At 58.1% G+C, this 15,680-nt stretch overlaps 1 protein-coding gene across 11 annotated transcripts in view; it reads left to right on the forward strand.

Annotated features, from left to right (window-relative positions):
• The first annotated feature begins 2,008 nt into the window (after positions 1 to 2,008).
• PTPRS (protein tyrosine phosphatase receptor type S) overlaps positions 2,009 to 15,680 on the forward strand; it is a 163,325-nt gene continuing 149,653 nt past the window's right edge. For 4 of the 11 annotated variants that reach the window (XM_087768953.1, XM_087768959.1, XM_087768955.1 and 1 more), the window contains exon 1: positions 2,009 to 2,144. The gene's annotated coding sequence lies outside the window, so the exon portion shown is untranslated. The remainder of the gene's footprint in view (positions 2,145 to 15,680) is intronic. The other 7 variants (XM_087768962.1, XM_087768963.1, XM_087768964.1 and 4 more) reach the window with 2 other exon arrangements.

Genomic DNA, 15,680 nt, shown 5'->3' on the forward strand with positions numbered 1-15,680 from the left:
TCCCCGTCCGATTCCAGGCACCTCCCCGCGGCAGAGGGGACATGGCTCTGCCCCGCGCCCGCCCGGCTCGCGCGGCACCTCCGCCTGCGGCTCTGACGGCGGCACTGGGAGCTGATGGCGTTTCCCTGGCATATCCGGGAAAGCAGAGCAGGTTTAATGCCCACAATTTGTTTCCAAGGCCGTAGCAACGGCAACCTCTTGGCTGAACAACAGGCGGTTCTCGTCACGCCGGAAAACGAGCAAAATGCCATATCGATGCCTGTGCCCGAGGCTGCGCAGCGGAGCGGCTCCTCTCGGCCCCCGGAACAGAAATAATAACATTTTTCTGCCGGATTTCCCCAGAACAGTTAAAACGCGGCGTTCGGCTGACATTTGGTCAGTATTAGGAGGCGCACGAGGGGATCAAGGAAAGTTCACGGAGCAGCAGATGGGGGAGCGGGTGTTTGCCCTCCGAGCACGAGCACCCAGCTGCTTCGCTGGAGAGCTGGATTTGGGCGCCGGCACGCTCAGGAGCTTTAGAAAAGGAAAAGGATAAAAAAATTATCTTCTTTTTTTTCCTTTTTCCTTTTTCCTTTTTCTTTTTTTCCCCCCTTTTTTTTCCCCCATTTGAAAGGTGCTTCAGTCTCAGAGCATTTCCCCAGCATCACTCCTCCGGCTTTGGAAGCCGAGCCCTCCCACGATCGATGTTCTTCCCCTTTGCCGAACCGTCGGCCATCAGCCCTGCTCTCACGTTGCCCCCTTTTTGCAAATTTTTGCCATTTTTTGCTAATTTTTGCATTTGGTCACCTGAGGCTGGGGGCATCCCGCGGCATCGCAGGCTCTGAGGGGCACCAGGGGGGTTAGAAATGGAAAGGGCCGTGGTAGCGGGGCCAAACGGCCCCCGGCGGGAGCTGCGGTGGGTGGGAAAGAGCGAAGGGGAAGCGTGGGAAAGGCGCTGGATATGGGGAACACATCAAATGTGGGGAATGTATTAAATATGGGAAGGATATAAAATATGGGGAATATATTAAATATGGGGAATATATTAAATATGGAGCATATATTGAATACGGGGGATATATTAAATATGGGAAGTATATTGAATATGGGAAGTATATTGAATACGGGGAATGTGTTGAATATGGGGAATATGTTGAGTATGAGGAATATGTTAAATATGGGGAATATATTAGATATGGGAAGTATATTAAATATGAGGAATATATTAAACACGGTGAGCATGTTAAATACAGGGAATATATCAAATATGAGGAATATACTGAAGGTGTGAAATATCAAATGTGACGAATATATTACACGGGTACGTATTCAACGTAGGAAATATATTGAATATAGGTAATATATTGCATATTGGCGATACATTAACTATGGCAAATAGATCAAATATGAGAAGTAGATTGGATACAACATATTCACTACGCGGAATCTGCTGAATAGGAGAAATTCACTGCGTGCGGGGGCCGGGGTGAACGCTGTTAATAGCGGGAAGGTGCCGTGAGGAAATCAGGCTGAATCCGGCGAAGATATTGCGGGAAACACGTTAAATATCAGAAAGAGATCGGCGGTGGCAACAAGGGAGCGCTGCCGGCGCGCCCCAAACGGGGAACACGCTGGCAACGGGAAATTGATTGGAACAGACGCAGCAGGGCACGGGCGGGGGCGGGAACGGCCACCCGGGGCCACCCGGGGCCACCCGGGGCGACCCAGGGCCACCCGGCGCGCGCCGCGCGGCCCCGCCTCCCCGCGTCCCTCGCGGCCCCGCGCCCACGTGCGCCGCGCCCGCGCCCGCGCGGGGCCTTTAAGGCGCGGCCACGCCCCGGCGGCGCGCGCCTCGCCTCCGCGGTGACGTCGGCCGCCCCCCGCGCCCCCCTCAAGGAGGGGAGGGAGGGAAGGGGGGGGGTCCGCCCCGCGGTGACGTCAGGCGGCGGCGGCTCGGGGAATGACATCACCTGTGCGAGTGGCCGGCGGCGGGCGGGAGCTCGCGCCGCAGTGTCCCCGCGCCGCGGCCCCAGCGCAGCCGCCGGGCGGAGGCGGAGGGAGGAGGCGGAGGAAGAGGAGGAGGAGGAGGAGGGAGAGGGAGGGCGGCCGCGGCCCTTCCGCGCCCCTCCGCCGGCCAGCATGGGAGCGGGCGGCCGCGCCGCCAGGTATGGCGGGGGGCGCGCTATAGCGGGGGGCGGTGGGTGGGGGCGCGGTGTAGCGGGCGGGGGGGGCGCGTCGCAGCGCGTTGTGGCGGGCGGGTGCAGGTGGGCTGCGCTGAGCGCGCGGTGTAGCGGGGGGGCGCAGGTGGGGCGCGGGGGGTTTCGCTGAGGGGCCGCGTTGGCGGGGGGTTGCGGCGGGAGGCGGCGTTGTAGCGGGGGGCGGGCAGGTGGGCTGCGCTGGGGAGGGGTCGCGTCATGGCGGGGTGCGCGGTGTAGCGAGGGCGGTGGCGGGGGGGGGCGTGCAGGTGGCTGGCGTTGGGGGCGAGGAGGGGCGTTATAGTGGGGGGCGCCTGGGAGGGGTGCGAGTAGGCTGCGTGGGGGTCTTTTTGCTGGGGGTGCGGCCGGCTGGCGTGGGGGGGGGGGGTCGCGTTGTAGCCGGGGGATGCACGGGGGTGCAGGTGGGTGGCACCGGAGAGCCGGGGGCGTCTTATAGGGAGGGGGCGCATGGGAGGGGTGCGGGGGGGGGGGGGGGGACTGCGCTGGGGGGAAGGGGCCGCGCTATAGCGGGGGGCGCAGGGAGGGGGCGCGCTGGACCACCGGCACTTGCAGCGGGGGGATGCGAGGGGGAGCCGGGGAGGGGGCACCGGTACCGGGAGGGGGCACCGGGAGCCCGCGGCGGGGGGGGTCCCGGGGTGAGCCCTGCTCCCTCCCGGCACCGGTGCCGGTTCACTCTCTCCGCCCCCCTCGCAACCCCGTTTCCCCGCCGCGCTCTCCTGCCCCGTCCCTGCGCGTCCCCGTCCCTGCGTGTCCCCCCCCGGCCGCGGTTCCACCGGGCGAGCGGGTGCTCGGTGCGGGGCGCTGACCCGCGGGAGGGAAACCGGGGTGTTCTGGTGTCACCCCGCGCTGAGGGCTGCGCTCCCGCGGAGCAGCACTGTGGGGCCACCCGGGCTGGCGGAGGGTGGCCGAGGGCCCGTGTCCCCTCTCGGTGGGATCGGTGGCTTCTCCGACTCCCGGCGTCTGCGTGCGCTGGGGATGCTCCGGTGGCAAAGCCGGTGTCGCTCTCGGAGCAGCATCACCGGGATGCGGGTGCCGGAGGAGATGTCGGAGCGTTCCCCGCGGTGCTGGCAGGGCGATGCCGCAGCCTGGGGACGCGGCTGTGTCCCCCCGGGTGCTGCCCTCGCCCCACCCAAGCACCGGTGGCATCGTGGGCGCCCTGTCCTCCCCGCCAGCTCCGGAGCCCGTCGGGAAGTGGGTTTTGCCCCGCTCCCCCGGCTGTGTGGTGGCCCAGTGACGGTGACAGCAGCGAGGAAGGGACCCAGGTCACCCCAGAACTACCCCAGACCCCGTGTTAGATGAGGGGGTCCCCTCCCCTGGGGCGGCTGCACCAAACCTCCTCCTCCTGCAAGGTGCCGCTGGCTCTGGGGACCGAGGGACGCCCCTGGGGTCGGCAGCCGTTTTCCATCCGCCCGCGGGGATTTCAGCTGAAATCCCGAGCCCTGGGGCCATCCTGCGGCGGGCGAGAGCTGTCACCGGAGCCCCGGTGTTCCCGAGCCAAAACTTGTCCCATGGAGGGCGAAAAAAGCCCCCAAATAAGAGGATGGTTAACGGTGTTTGTGTTTCATGGGGAGGATCCCATTCCAGCCCCTCCTGGGGAAGCAAATGGTATAGATGTGGGATAAGGGGAAAAAAAAAATACTGGTGAAGAGGTGACACCCATGGGAGGGTGTTGGGCTCTGCGGGGACGGGTGGTGCCTCCCGGCGGGTGCTGCACCCTCCCGGGGCGGGGGCCGTCTCTGCTCTTTGGGCATTTGCCCTCTCCGAGTCCTGGGAGGCTTCGCTTCTGCAAAAGCGCTCGCTGCAATTGGGAGGAAAAAGCAGCGTTGGGTGGGGGGGAGGCTTCCAGCCTTTCCTTCGAGCCGGGGAACCCCGCGGGGGTGAGGGGGTGCATGCCTGGAGCGTCCCCTTGTCCCCTCCCTGGCCAAACCCCCTGCTCAATTTGCAGGGGACCTGGGGACGTTCCCCATAGGCACTGGTGCTTCTGCTCCTGCCCACAGCTCCCGGGCTGTCAGCGCTGCCCCGCAGCTCTGCTCGGGCAGGGACCTGTGCCCTGAGCAGCAAAATATTATGGATTGATATATATATTTTTTTTTTCCTATAAAGCGTGTTTTGGGGGTTTTGTGCCTGCGCCGGGCTGGGGGAGCTGGTGACGTGACCTGAAGGGGGTCCTGCTGCGGGGGACGAGGCTGCTCGTCCCCTCGGGCTGCAAGAGCTCCTGATGGGGGGAAATAAAGTTGCATCTGGGTCCTGAGCACGAAGCCGGCTGGGTTCGGCAGGGCAGGGTGCGTGCCGATGCGGGGACCCTCCTGCCCTCCCTGGGGGGGAGGTGCCCCTCCTCCTGCCAACCCGATGGTGGGAAAGCTGTTAATTGTCCCTGCCAGATTGACTTATAAATTAACGAGTTTGCTGGCACTCTCCTCCTCCTTCCTGTGCGTGGTAAGGGCCCATATTTCAAATGGGAAAAAGTCATAAATACTTTGAGTAATGCGAGCGGAGCTTCCAGCTGAAGTGGTGCCGCCGGGTAATGCGGGGGGCTGCCCGTGGGGGGAGAGGGGTCCCCCGCAGCGGAGCCGCTCCCACGCTTGGGTGTGGGGCGATGGAGGTGATGGGGGCAGGAGGTCCTCGAGTCCTTTGGTAGTTGTCTTCTGGCATCGTCCTCGCTGGCAGGACAGGGTCAGGCCCTTCGTGCCCCCTGGGTCCCTGTCCCCCTGGCGCTCTCTGGGTTTTATAACTGTGAGTTTGATAAATGCAGCATCTTCCTGGGGTGTCTCCTCCGTCTCGCCCCGAGGGGAGCAGGTTTGCTCTGCCTTTTGTCTGGATGCTAAAGAATAACCGGTGTGACGCGTTGCCTAAGGAGAAGAGGAAAAATGTGCCTTTGCTTTTTCTCCAGGAGGATGGATTCTTGGTAGAGCTTAATTCTGCTGCTGCTTTGGGGGGGGAAGGTGGGAATGAGGGTGATGAGACACCTGAGGTCCAGCCAGGTGGGATGTCTGAGGAGATGATGTGGCCACACTCTGGGGAAACTGAGGCTGGAAGGGGGGGTGATGTTTGTGGTTCTTCATAGCCTAGGAACGACTTCCGCCTGCCACGCTTGCCCAAAGGGCTTGGGCCGTGTTTAGAGACCTCGACGCCGTCTGTGAGGTGGGAGACTGTCCCGCCTGATGCTGCTTTCAGGTCTCTAAGTACAGCCTGGCGCTGGGTCGGCTGGGCTGGCAGCGGGTCGGGGTGGATGCCCTCTGCGGTGCCCGGCGTGGCTGTGCCCCCGTGGTTCAACAGGCTTGAACCCGGAGCGGGGCGCAGGTCCCGTCCAGCTGCTCGCCTTGTTGCAGAATAACTCGAGGTAGTAAACACATGTTGAACTCTTTATCTGCTTTTCCACGTGGTGTGTGAGGTTGCGTGGGTGGCGAGTTGTCATGATGGATGCGAGATGTTGCCTGTGGCCTGCCACCGCGCATGGATTTTATTTGAACCCTCTCCGTTCCCAACTAAAACAGTTTTTCTTTTGCATTGCAGAGATAACAAAATTGCGAGTATAGGATACCTAGATAAAGTGAAGCCAGATCTAACGCGAGTCAGTGTGGGCAGTGCGAGCGTGTGGTAAGGAGAGAGGTTATTCCGTTGCATTAAAAAGGTGCTGCTAAGTAGTTTAATCCACAGTTGCTGAACTTTGAGCTTTAAATTCTTCTTATATGAGTTGATAAGAACATGCATATTACTCATGACTCTCTCCCCAAAAAAGGAAAATCTGCAAATGACTTGGGTTAAATATCATTGCTTCAACAGTGTAAAAAATATGCCTTTCTCCTTCAAATAATCCCTTCCCTTGGCCCAGCTCCCTCCGTCCGTGAAGCTCTTTGCTTCCCGCTGCTAGCGGGAGGTCAGTGGGAGCGGGAGCCCTGGGCTTTGCTCCGGGCTGGTGACTCCGGGCAGGATCCCCAGGACTGTTTTGGTTTTTTTAATATTTGCAAATTGAAGAAAGCAACCAGGCTGGGCGGGCTGTGAAGCTTCTGGCTATAACAGTAGTATTTTTAAAAAATTGTTGTCGATTTTAAACTTGTGAGCCCTGCAGTACTAAAGCTCAGGCCGGCTTCCTTTCCGCAAAGTTTAGTACACAATAAGCTGGAACAATCTGAGGGCTCTGTTTGTTAGATTCTTTTTTTTGCTCTTATCCTCTCTTTCTGATTGTGTGCTTTATAACTTGACTGATTTTTTTTTTTTTTGACATCAGCCTAGCAAACTGGAAATTGTCTTTTTTTTCTTCTTTTTTTTTTTCCCCATCCTTCAACTCGTAAACCCTCCAGACTTCTGGGTCTGATCCAATGTAATTCTCTTGGACTTTTTTTTTCTAGCTTGGGTATCATTGTCTTGGCTTAGTAATTTATCGAGCTTGGCATTCCCATTGCAATAGCTGCCTGCGCTGTCGGATTATTTGCTGCCCGTCTGAACAAGCCCTTGCGGAGCCGCGTGTCCTGCGCGCAGATGGCCCCGTCCCAGTACAGCCCCAGCATCATCCAAAAAAGTAATTTTCAGCTCCTGTTGCCCTCTTGACATCACTTGATAAGAAGCTGGTTGGGAGGTGTGAGTTTCTTTAAACTTTATTTTTCTTTTTTTTAAATCCGTGAAGCCTCTTGGCTCCCGTCCTCCCACCGGCTCCCGAGGGCAGGCGTGGCTGGCGCGTGGCTCCCACGTACACGCGCGAGCAGCGCGCGCTGGGCGCAGCCGCCGAGGGAGGAGGCGGAGGTGCTGCCGCGGCGGGGAAGGGGATGGGTCCGTGTGTCCCACGGGGACGTCCAGGCGTGAGGAGGGAGCGCGTGGGGGTGCGAGGAGAGCAGCGTGGGCTGTGCGCACGCCTGAGCTTTTTAAAGGCGGTGCAGATCTTCAGAGGCACTTAGGGATGCTCTGCTCTGTCTCTGGAGACAAAGAGGTGGTGATGAGGGTGATGATAGCCCAGCTCGTGGGGATGGGGACACTCTGGGACCCAACACTGGGATTTCTCCCTACTCCTGGGACTTGCTGGCCCCACCAGGGACTTCTGTCCCCTGCCCCGGAAAAGCGAGGCTTTGCCGTATCCCGATCCAGCCAGCCTGCTGCAGCCCTGGGCTGCTGGGGACTCACCTGGGCTTGTGCATCTTGGGTTTGGAAGTCTTTGGAGATGGCCTTTGCACAGCTGCGGGTATAGCAGAGCGGGGTTTCGGAGCCCTGCTGCGTGGACATGGCCAGCCCAGAGAGACGGGATTTTTAGCATTGCCCTCTTCCATACGTTAGTATAGCTCAGGCCATTGCCGTTTGAGTGTTAACATACAAATAGGATCTGTAATAACGTCCATGCGCTAGTTCCCTGGCAATATTTGCACAATTAAGGGCTGCTCTAGATTAGAAAGCAGATCTTAGTTTGTCTAAACAGGTTTAAAAACCTATCAAATTAAACTGGGCCAGGCAACTCATACAGTGTGCACACCTAAATTGGTTTAACATTTGCATAAATTGGATTAAATTGGGGCTGTGGGATGGTTTAGGGTAGGAAGCCTGTGGCTGTTTCTGCCCAGCTCCTGGAGGTCTCCATTCCTGCCGTGGTGTCGGGGCTGTTTTTGCAAAATAGCAGCTGAATCACTTGTTTACAGCCTCCTTTCGTAGGTGATTGCTCTATACGGTGCAGGTTTACATCAGACCAGAGGGTTGCAGTTTGGCCGTGACCTTGCAAGCAACTGGGATGCCCCCACCTTCACGGGGACGTCCTAAGGGAGGAGGAAACCCGAAGGTCAAGTGGCTTTTACTGGTGCGATTCGGGAGGTGGCAGGGTGGACGGCAGCACGTGGGCAGCGTGGCTGGCCGGATCGTGGCTGGTTCAGCTGCAGCCGTGGTTTGCAATGTGTGGTGGGTCCTGTTGGATGGTTGCAAGGAGGGTCTCTCTCTCCAGGGGGATTTTTAAGCCCATTGGGGTTTGAGTAGCGAAGCATTCATGGGCAAGTCTGTACGCAGGGAGCGCAACACCTGGGGGTCCTGCCTCTCCCGATGCTGTCGCTCTGCTTTGGTCTTGGGGCACTTCAGATGTGGTCTGCAGGGTGGAGGTGCGAATGTGTGTGGTGTCCCACTTTTGAGTTTCTTCCAGTTTGCCAGTTTAAGAGCACAACGGGTAAGCTGGTTTGCTCAGACTTTAGGAATGATTTGCTCTCTTTGGCGCTTGCTGCTGTGTTCCTTGGAGGTGCTGGATTTACATGCCTGATTGAGGGATGAGTTGAGATACACCAGATCCTAACTTCAGAAATGCCTAAACTTTGTGTAACGCTGCTTTAAGGGTAGTCGTGTCCCGTCCCCCCCCCTTCACTCCTGTTGCGGGCAGCGAAGACGTGACGTGGTGCAGAGTTACGCAGGGGAACCACGTGCTCGGGGCACAGAGGGCACAAGGCTGGAGGCAAAGCGTCCTCGATCTCTCTTGCTTGCAGCCACTGAGCTGGGGTTGCAAATAGAGGGAAGGAGAGGGAGGGCATGGTGTGCTGGTATCTGCCTGGCTTCTCAAAATGCAATAATCCCATCTCGGGAAAATAGAAGCCTCGTCTGAAATTCAGCATGTTGTCTCTTTGTGGAGCTTCAGTCGTATCTCACCATCTCTCACTCTGAGCTGTTACTTAATTATTTTCTTCTTCATGGTGTCCCTGTATCCAAATCAGTGTTGCTAGTAATTCCACAGATGATATAAACCTGAAAGGTTCTTTTCTTGAAAGTCTTAGTTGTGCTTCCCTCCATTTTGCTTTTGTGAAGACAGCAGAGATGGACAGACTACCTGCTCGCCGTGCTGCAAATGCACGTGTGTGTGCATGCATGCAAAAGCTGCAGGAACTGGGGATTTATTTTTTTTTTTTTAAACTAATCTTCAGCTCTGATATCATCAAGTGTTGGCTCTGGTTCCTGGTTCCTGTGAAACATAGATGGGTGCTGCTTCTGGCTTGCACCGATCAAGGTTTCCCTCCTGCTGCTTCTTTCCTTTGTTTACTGCGCGTTGCTGTCGCTCGCTGCCAGCAGCTTTGACTCTTTCCCTCCGTCAGCTGCGAAGGGGAGTCGGAAGCTGAGCAGCAGTTTCCAGTCGCCACGTGAAGTTCCCGAGTCACCCCCGACCGGCACGGCTCAGGACATGCGGGAAGCAAAGGTGATGGGCAGAGCCACATCCCGGTGGGAGCTCCGAGGTGGAGTAGGCAGGTGGGGGCCAACCCAGCCTTTCCTCCCGGCAGGAGGGGACGTGCCCGGGGCGGAGGGGTGGCCCTGGGTGGGCAGGGACGGTGATGGAGAGGATTTGGCGTCAAAGCACGTGAAAGGCAGTTCTCAGGATGCTGTGGTTTCCACCAACAAATCATTATCCCCTGGGATTGCTCCCGTCTCCTCCAGGCAGCTGGCCAGTGTGCTTGACCACCCTGGGCGGCCTGGGGGAAGGGGAAGAAGGGGGCTGAGCACTACAGCCCAGCACCCATACCTGCAGGCAGGCACCCGATGGGCCACCTGGGAGCAAGCAGGGTGGCGGCAGTGCAGTCTCCGGGCCAGGCGTGACCTGGTTGAGCCGAACACCCTGCAAAGGGCAGGGGGATGCTCCGGAATCCCGCAGGCACCAGTGCAGGAGCGATGCAGAGGGCTGGGCATTGTGGTGGCTGGTGCACAGGGTTTGCCCAGTGCAAACCAGTTCATGAATTAACTGGTATTTCTGTCCCCTGGTCGCTGGTGATGACATGGACCTCAGCCCTGTGGCATTTTGCACTGGGCCATCACATGCCGTGAGCGGAGCGGCGCAGAAACCTCCTGACCGGCTCCTTCCCTCTGAGTCGCCATTTTATTTTTCTTAAACATTTATGTATAACTGTACACTAACCTATAAAAATTAGTTTAGGATGGCTGCCAAGAAAATCTCTGCAGTGCCTTGTGGGTAACTCCCTGTGAATTATCATAAAAGCTGTAGTGCCGAGGCTGTTGTGGCAGTTGTGAGGATGCCAGTCATAATGTTCTGTATTTAAAATTCAGATGAATGTGTAATGCATTCGTGTCTGGATTGCAGCAGCTTGTAGCGTTTCTGGTGTCCCTGCCCTGTGCGCCGCTGCACCCGCTCTTGCTCTTTAATGTCGTCTTGCGTTCTTCCAGTGTTTTGCCTGATTGCAAAATGCAACAGATAGCAAAACGTGGGCTAGCCGTGCTCAGAGGGAGAGTGGTTTCTGATAGCTTCCTCCCAGGAGGAATGAACCTCCTGCTTCCATTGAGCCGGCGGCAATATTTCACTTAAGGGAAAAGCCGCTCTGTAACCCTTCCCCTCTGCATCCTGCACGAACGATGTCCTGTTTCCGAGGGCGCTCTATTTCTGGGTGTGCTGAATGCCAGGACCTGAACTCGCTCGAGTAAATGAAACACGGGTTGTCCCGATGCTCGGCGGAGCCTGTGCAAGGGGGATATCTCGCTGCCGTGCTGGGGAAGGCTGTGGCTCTCTTGCAAGCAAGCCGGTTAGCTTTGCTGCTTCGCTGCGTGCGCTTGGAAATACAAAGTGCCTCTCTTTATTTGTTGCCACTGGTTTTGCTCCGGAGCGGTGAGCCAAGGTGACTGCAGGTCTCCAAAGCAGAGCCTCGGTCGAGGAGCCGCTCAGCTGGGTGCGGGTGCTTGGCAGAAGGTGTTGCTGATCTTCTGCTGGGCATGATGGATCATTTCATTTAGATTTCCCTGAAATATAATATTCATCATGGCGTCAGTGTCCCACCTTCATTATAGCTTACTGATAAACATCTCTAATCGGGGAGCGATCTCTCCGCCCTGCCAGAAGCCGCCTGGGGATAATGAATATGTTTTCGGAGCTGGAAGAGGGTGTCTCAGGGACGTGTTCCTGCTCTCCCACCCCGTCTGTGTGCGGAGAATTGCTTGATAAATAAAGCAAGAAGCAAATCTGTTTTTCCCAGGTATATTGGTGGTATTTGTATGTGGCTGTTTCTGTTCAGGGCTCTAAGATGGTGGCAGTTCGGATGTAACCTGGTGTCCCTGTTAGTACCTGACAGTGTTTTCTTGCCCAGGGATTCTGAAGGGACCCTTAAATGCCGCCCCTGTCCTGCCTGCTCCCTGCCTGTGGCTGGGGCCTTAGGGCAGCGCCTCAACGCAGCTTAACCCCCACCGCACTGGGCAGCCGGGCTGCCCCTGCCGCCCCACAAGGGGTAAATCCCTGCCACTGTCCCGGCTGGCAGCAGCACAACCCGGACGGACTCTGTGGTTTCGGCAGGAGGGGATACAGCTTTACGCCGGCTCTCGTGGGGTGCCGGGGTGGTGATGGCCCACATGCAGCAAAGCACGTGCCGCGCTGCGTGCAGTTCAGATGAGCTGTTTTACCCTTCTCCCTGCGGTGCCCAGAGCAAGTACGGGAGCGGGCAGGACCCAGCACAAGTCCTGGGAGCAGTTCAACCACCGGCAGGCTCGGCATGGTGTCGGGGAGGGCAGGCTGATTTGGGGAGCTCGGGGGCTGAGCAGCGCGGCTCACCTCCTCCCCGGTCCCCCGGCAGGAGCCGCAGCACAGCCACGATGGCCCCAGCTCCCCACCTGGCACGATGGCATCTGCATCCCCACGTTGCCGGCAGCTGGGGAGCATCCATCAAAGTGCTGCTCGTCTCGAGACGTTCCTCTCATAATTGATTTTACTGCCGAGGAAGGGCTGCTGTTTCACGGAGAGCTCTGACCGCGGGAATTCAGCATCTGCCCTCCCGGTCCGCCATGGCCGGGTGGATCGGTGCGCCCCGGCTCGGCTCCCGGCCTCGGCCACCCGCTCCAAAGCGAAGGTGACGTCTGCTGTGGCCAGCATGGATTTTTTTTTCATCTGTGCAGCAGTGGGAAATGGCGGCTGCTGGTCCTGCATGCCATCGGGACTGCTCTGCTTCAGCAGGGAGAGTTGTTGGCTAATCGTCCTCTGAGCCCCTTTTGGGAAGGACCCCAGAGGCTTTGGGGTCCTGATCGTCTCTGGGGTTTTAACCTTCGGCATCAGAATCGAAGCGTTGCGAGCCCCCAGAAGCCTTGTACAGACTTGACCTCTTGGGCTGCTCTTCTGGAAAGGGCTTTCCTCTCTTTGCACCTCTGCTTGTGTCTCCGCTTCCTCCTCCGCATTTGACCCAGAACAAGCTGAATTTTCCTCTGTTTTGGGATTTCCTGTCACCTCTGTTCCTCTCTGACGTCCAGGCCCTGAAATTTGCAGCCTGTTTCTCTCCTGTTGCAAAACTTGTCAGGAGGAGGAAAGTCCCCCTGAATTTGGAGTTGCTGGACGGTGCCCGAGTGCCGTGTGAGCCCTGGCCCTGCTTTGAGACCCGCACAGAGCTCCAAGGAGGGCAGCCGAGCAAGTTCCCTGCTGACTCTTTCCTGGAAGGACTTGTTGCGCCATGCTGATAAGAAGATTTCTTTATTCCAGGAGCCCAGAGCACACCTTGGCACCCTCAAAGGCTGAGGATGACAGTGAACCCGAGCAGAGCTGGGTTGCAGGGCAGGAGATGGCGGCAAGGTCCGAGGACGAGCCACCATCGCTGTGTGTCCTTCTGACATTATCCCGCTTCCTCGGGGAAGGATGAGGAGGAAGCTCTGGCTGCCAGCAGCCCCTATCACCTTTCAGCACCTCAGTTTTGGTAGCCTGACCTGCGGAAGCCTGGCTGGCGCTGGCCCTTTGCTTCTCCTCCCGTCGGAGGTGGTGCGGGGGACAGCACCCATCCAGCAGCCCCAAGATGTGCTGACCTGAAAATAGGCATAAGGCTGCTTTGGAAAGAGGAAAAGTGGGGAAGTGGGGAGGAACTAAAGTGTTTCTTAGAAGTAAGAGAGGAAGGGGCATAAAATATTAAATGGCCCTCGCAGCTAAGGCTTCTCCTCCCGGCTGCCTTGGGGAGCGTGCAGTGTGGGTTGTGGGGGCTCAGGTGGGTGCCATGGTGTGCGCCTGGCCTGGCAAGGGGCTGGATTTTGGGCTGGATGAGGAGTAGCGAGGAGAGGATGAAGAGAGGAGACGCAGTTTTTGTGCCTGGAGGGGCGTTTGCGGCTGGCCGGGGTCCTCTCGGTCTAGGTGTGCGCACGGAGCTGCACACGAGGACCGACCTGGGACATTTTCCCCAGCGTCCTACTTTGTCCCGTACTTTAGTTACTGCACTGTCCCCCCTCGTCGAGGATGGGTGATGCAGTTTGGGTCTCTGCTCTGCATCTAGGGGAGCTGGTTGAGAGGCCTGGCGAAGCCGAGGGGGGCGGGCAGGTCGTGTCTGCGCTGTCTTTGCATGCCTCCTTGAAGGGCTGAGCTTGCCGATCGCTCGAGCGCTTCATGCTGCCGGAGTGGCCTGTGCCGAGTGCGTGCCGATGGGATGGGAAGCCAGGGGAGAAGCGCTTCAGCTCTTGCCCAGAGCCTTTCTGCAAAGCACTTTGCAGGGCAGAGGGCCATCCCCGGAGGGGTCTGTGTCCCAGAGTCACCGTCCCCAGCGCGGGCCTGGCTGGTTCAGCCCGCGGAGCACGTAGGCTTGTATTTTGCCCTTAAAAACCACCTAGAGCCAGGCTGTAATTAGGCTGCATTGTCTCGTAACTGGATCTCTCAGCCTGATGCTTTGTTCTTGGCTTACCCTTGACTTTTTTCCGATGTCTTTGAGTGAGTCGTATCCCTTCTCCATGCCTTAATTTTTCATCATCTGTCCTGACTCCTGCAGGACAAATGCTCTCGAGGCAGGGGCTGTCTGGCAGCACCTCAGGTGGTGCTTGCCCCGGAGAGCCTTGCTCTCCTCCGAGCCCTCTAAAACTCCTCATGAGGAGTGTTCACGGGTGACTTGGTTGCAGGTTTTTCTAGGAAATATCAGAGGAGTCTGTGATGCTGGACTCTCATCGGGCCCCAGAACGCTCTGCGGCATGCTTTAATTTTCAGAATAAAATTAAAGCAAGACTTGTAACTTGGATTTTTGTTTGGAAATCGCTTTATTTTAAAACCACTTTTTTTCTGATTAGTCTTTTAGGAGGGGAAAAAACCCTATATCCTGAAATCTTGCCTATGTAAATAATTGCCAGGCTCAGGCGTTTTTAAGTCACAAGATGGCTGTACTGCTTTCTCAGTGCCTTCCATCAAGGCAGCGCTGAAAGCGGTGCCATCAAATGGAGTCCTGTCTGTCTGTCCCTTTCTGTCTGCATGTGCATCTCTGGGCTCCTTGTGCAGTTGCAGCCTCTGGATGCAGGTAGCAGGAGCCGGAGAGCGCGGGACGGAGGTACCCTGTGGCACGCTTGCACTTGCAGTTGGCTGATGCCGTGAGCGCGCGCTTGCTTGCTGTCGAGTCTCTCGAAGTGTGCTTTGGCACAACTGGGCAAGAGCTGGGAAAACCCACGTTGCTGCCAAGCAGCCCCATTCTGAGGAAGGCTTGGGGCTCTTGGGAAAGCTTTGGGGCAGGTGGGATGGGATGAGCTGGGAGCGCTCGGCACGGGGGCGGATGGAGCGGGCGGCAGCAGACGGGCGCGTGGGGGATGCCGCCGGGAAGAAGGCGGTGGAAGGGACGCCGGGTGCAGGAACAGCCCGTGCGACTTGGCAGCAGAGGGGGCGCGCAGCCCCGCTGCTCAGCTCGGTGCCAGCTGCCCCCTCTCCGGCTGTGCCGCTCTTCCCGGCGGGGCTCCGTGCCACAGCCGCCCCCTCCCAGGAGGATGCGTTGAAGCTTTGGCAGAGCCCTGTGCCGTGGGAGTGGGAGCTCCCCACTGCCGCGGGAGAGTCCAGGCTCCATCTCTCCCCTGCAGGTGCTCGTGGCACGTCTCTCGCAGATGCTGCAGCACCGGGCACAGGGCAGGTGGCTGCTGCTCCGCTGAGGTTGACCAAAGACGTGTTTCCCTGTTCTCTGCTCCTGGATTCTGGCTGCTCACCACTGCCTGGATAAGACCCCCTGGCAGTGCTTCTCTTGGTTTCTGTTTTTCCATGTGCCTCAGATGCAAACCAGAGCATCATCCCTGCTCTGCATCTTCTTGGTCCCTTCTTGCTGCTGGGACCAGAAACCATCCGGGAAGCGTGGCGGGCTGGTGTGGGAAGCAGCCTTTGCTCTCCCCCATGGTACCTGCCACGCTCTGGGATGGGGGTTTGGCATTTTGGGAGAGGACTGTGAAAGCCCAGCGTGGGCTCCTACGTTGCTGCATCCCGTCGCTATGCTTTGGGCATTGCACAGAGCCTGAGACTTTGACCAACAGCGTGACATCCCCGTAACGTCCTGCATGCAGGCTGGTGGGAGGGATGGGAGATGCTGCAGCCGACCTCGGCTGTTGACCCCCCGCGGGGGGTCAGTGAGCAGAGATGCCTTTCGTGCCAGCATCAGCCTTGCAATGTACAGGGAGGCTCCAGCCCTGAGATAAGGCTGGGGCTGACGCACAGAAACCTGCAGCAGCTCATCTTCTCCCCAGCCTCCTGCAATTAAACACACAGCTGGAGCGGTGTCTGCAGTGAAGCTGCTGGCGGTGGGCTTGGTGACTCTGGCCCTGCAGATGGACGGACACCAACCATTTTCG

The sequence above is a fragment of the Nipponia nippon genome, unplaced genomic scaffold (assembly GCF_047370975.1).
Source record: "Nipponia nippon isolate SJK-2023a ecotype South Korea unplaced genomic scaffold, ASM4737097v1 scaffold_31, whole genome shotgun sequence".
Taxonomy (NCBI): Eukaryota; Metazoa; Chordata; class Aves; order Pelecaniformes; family Threskiornithidae; genus Nipponia; species Nipponia nippon.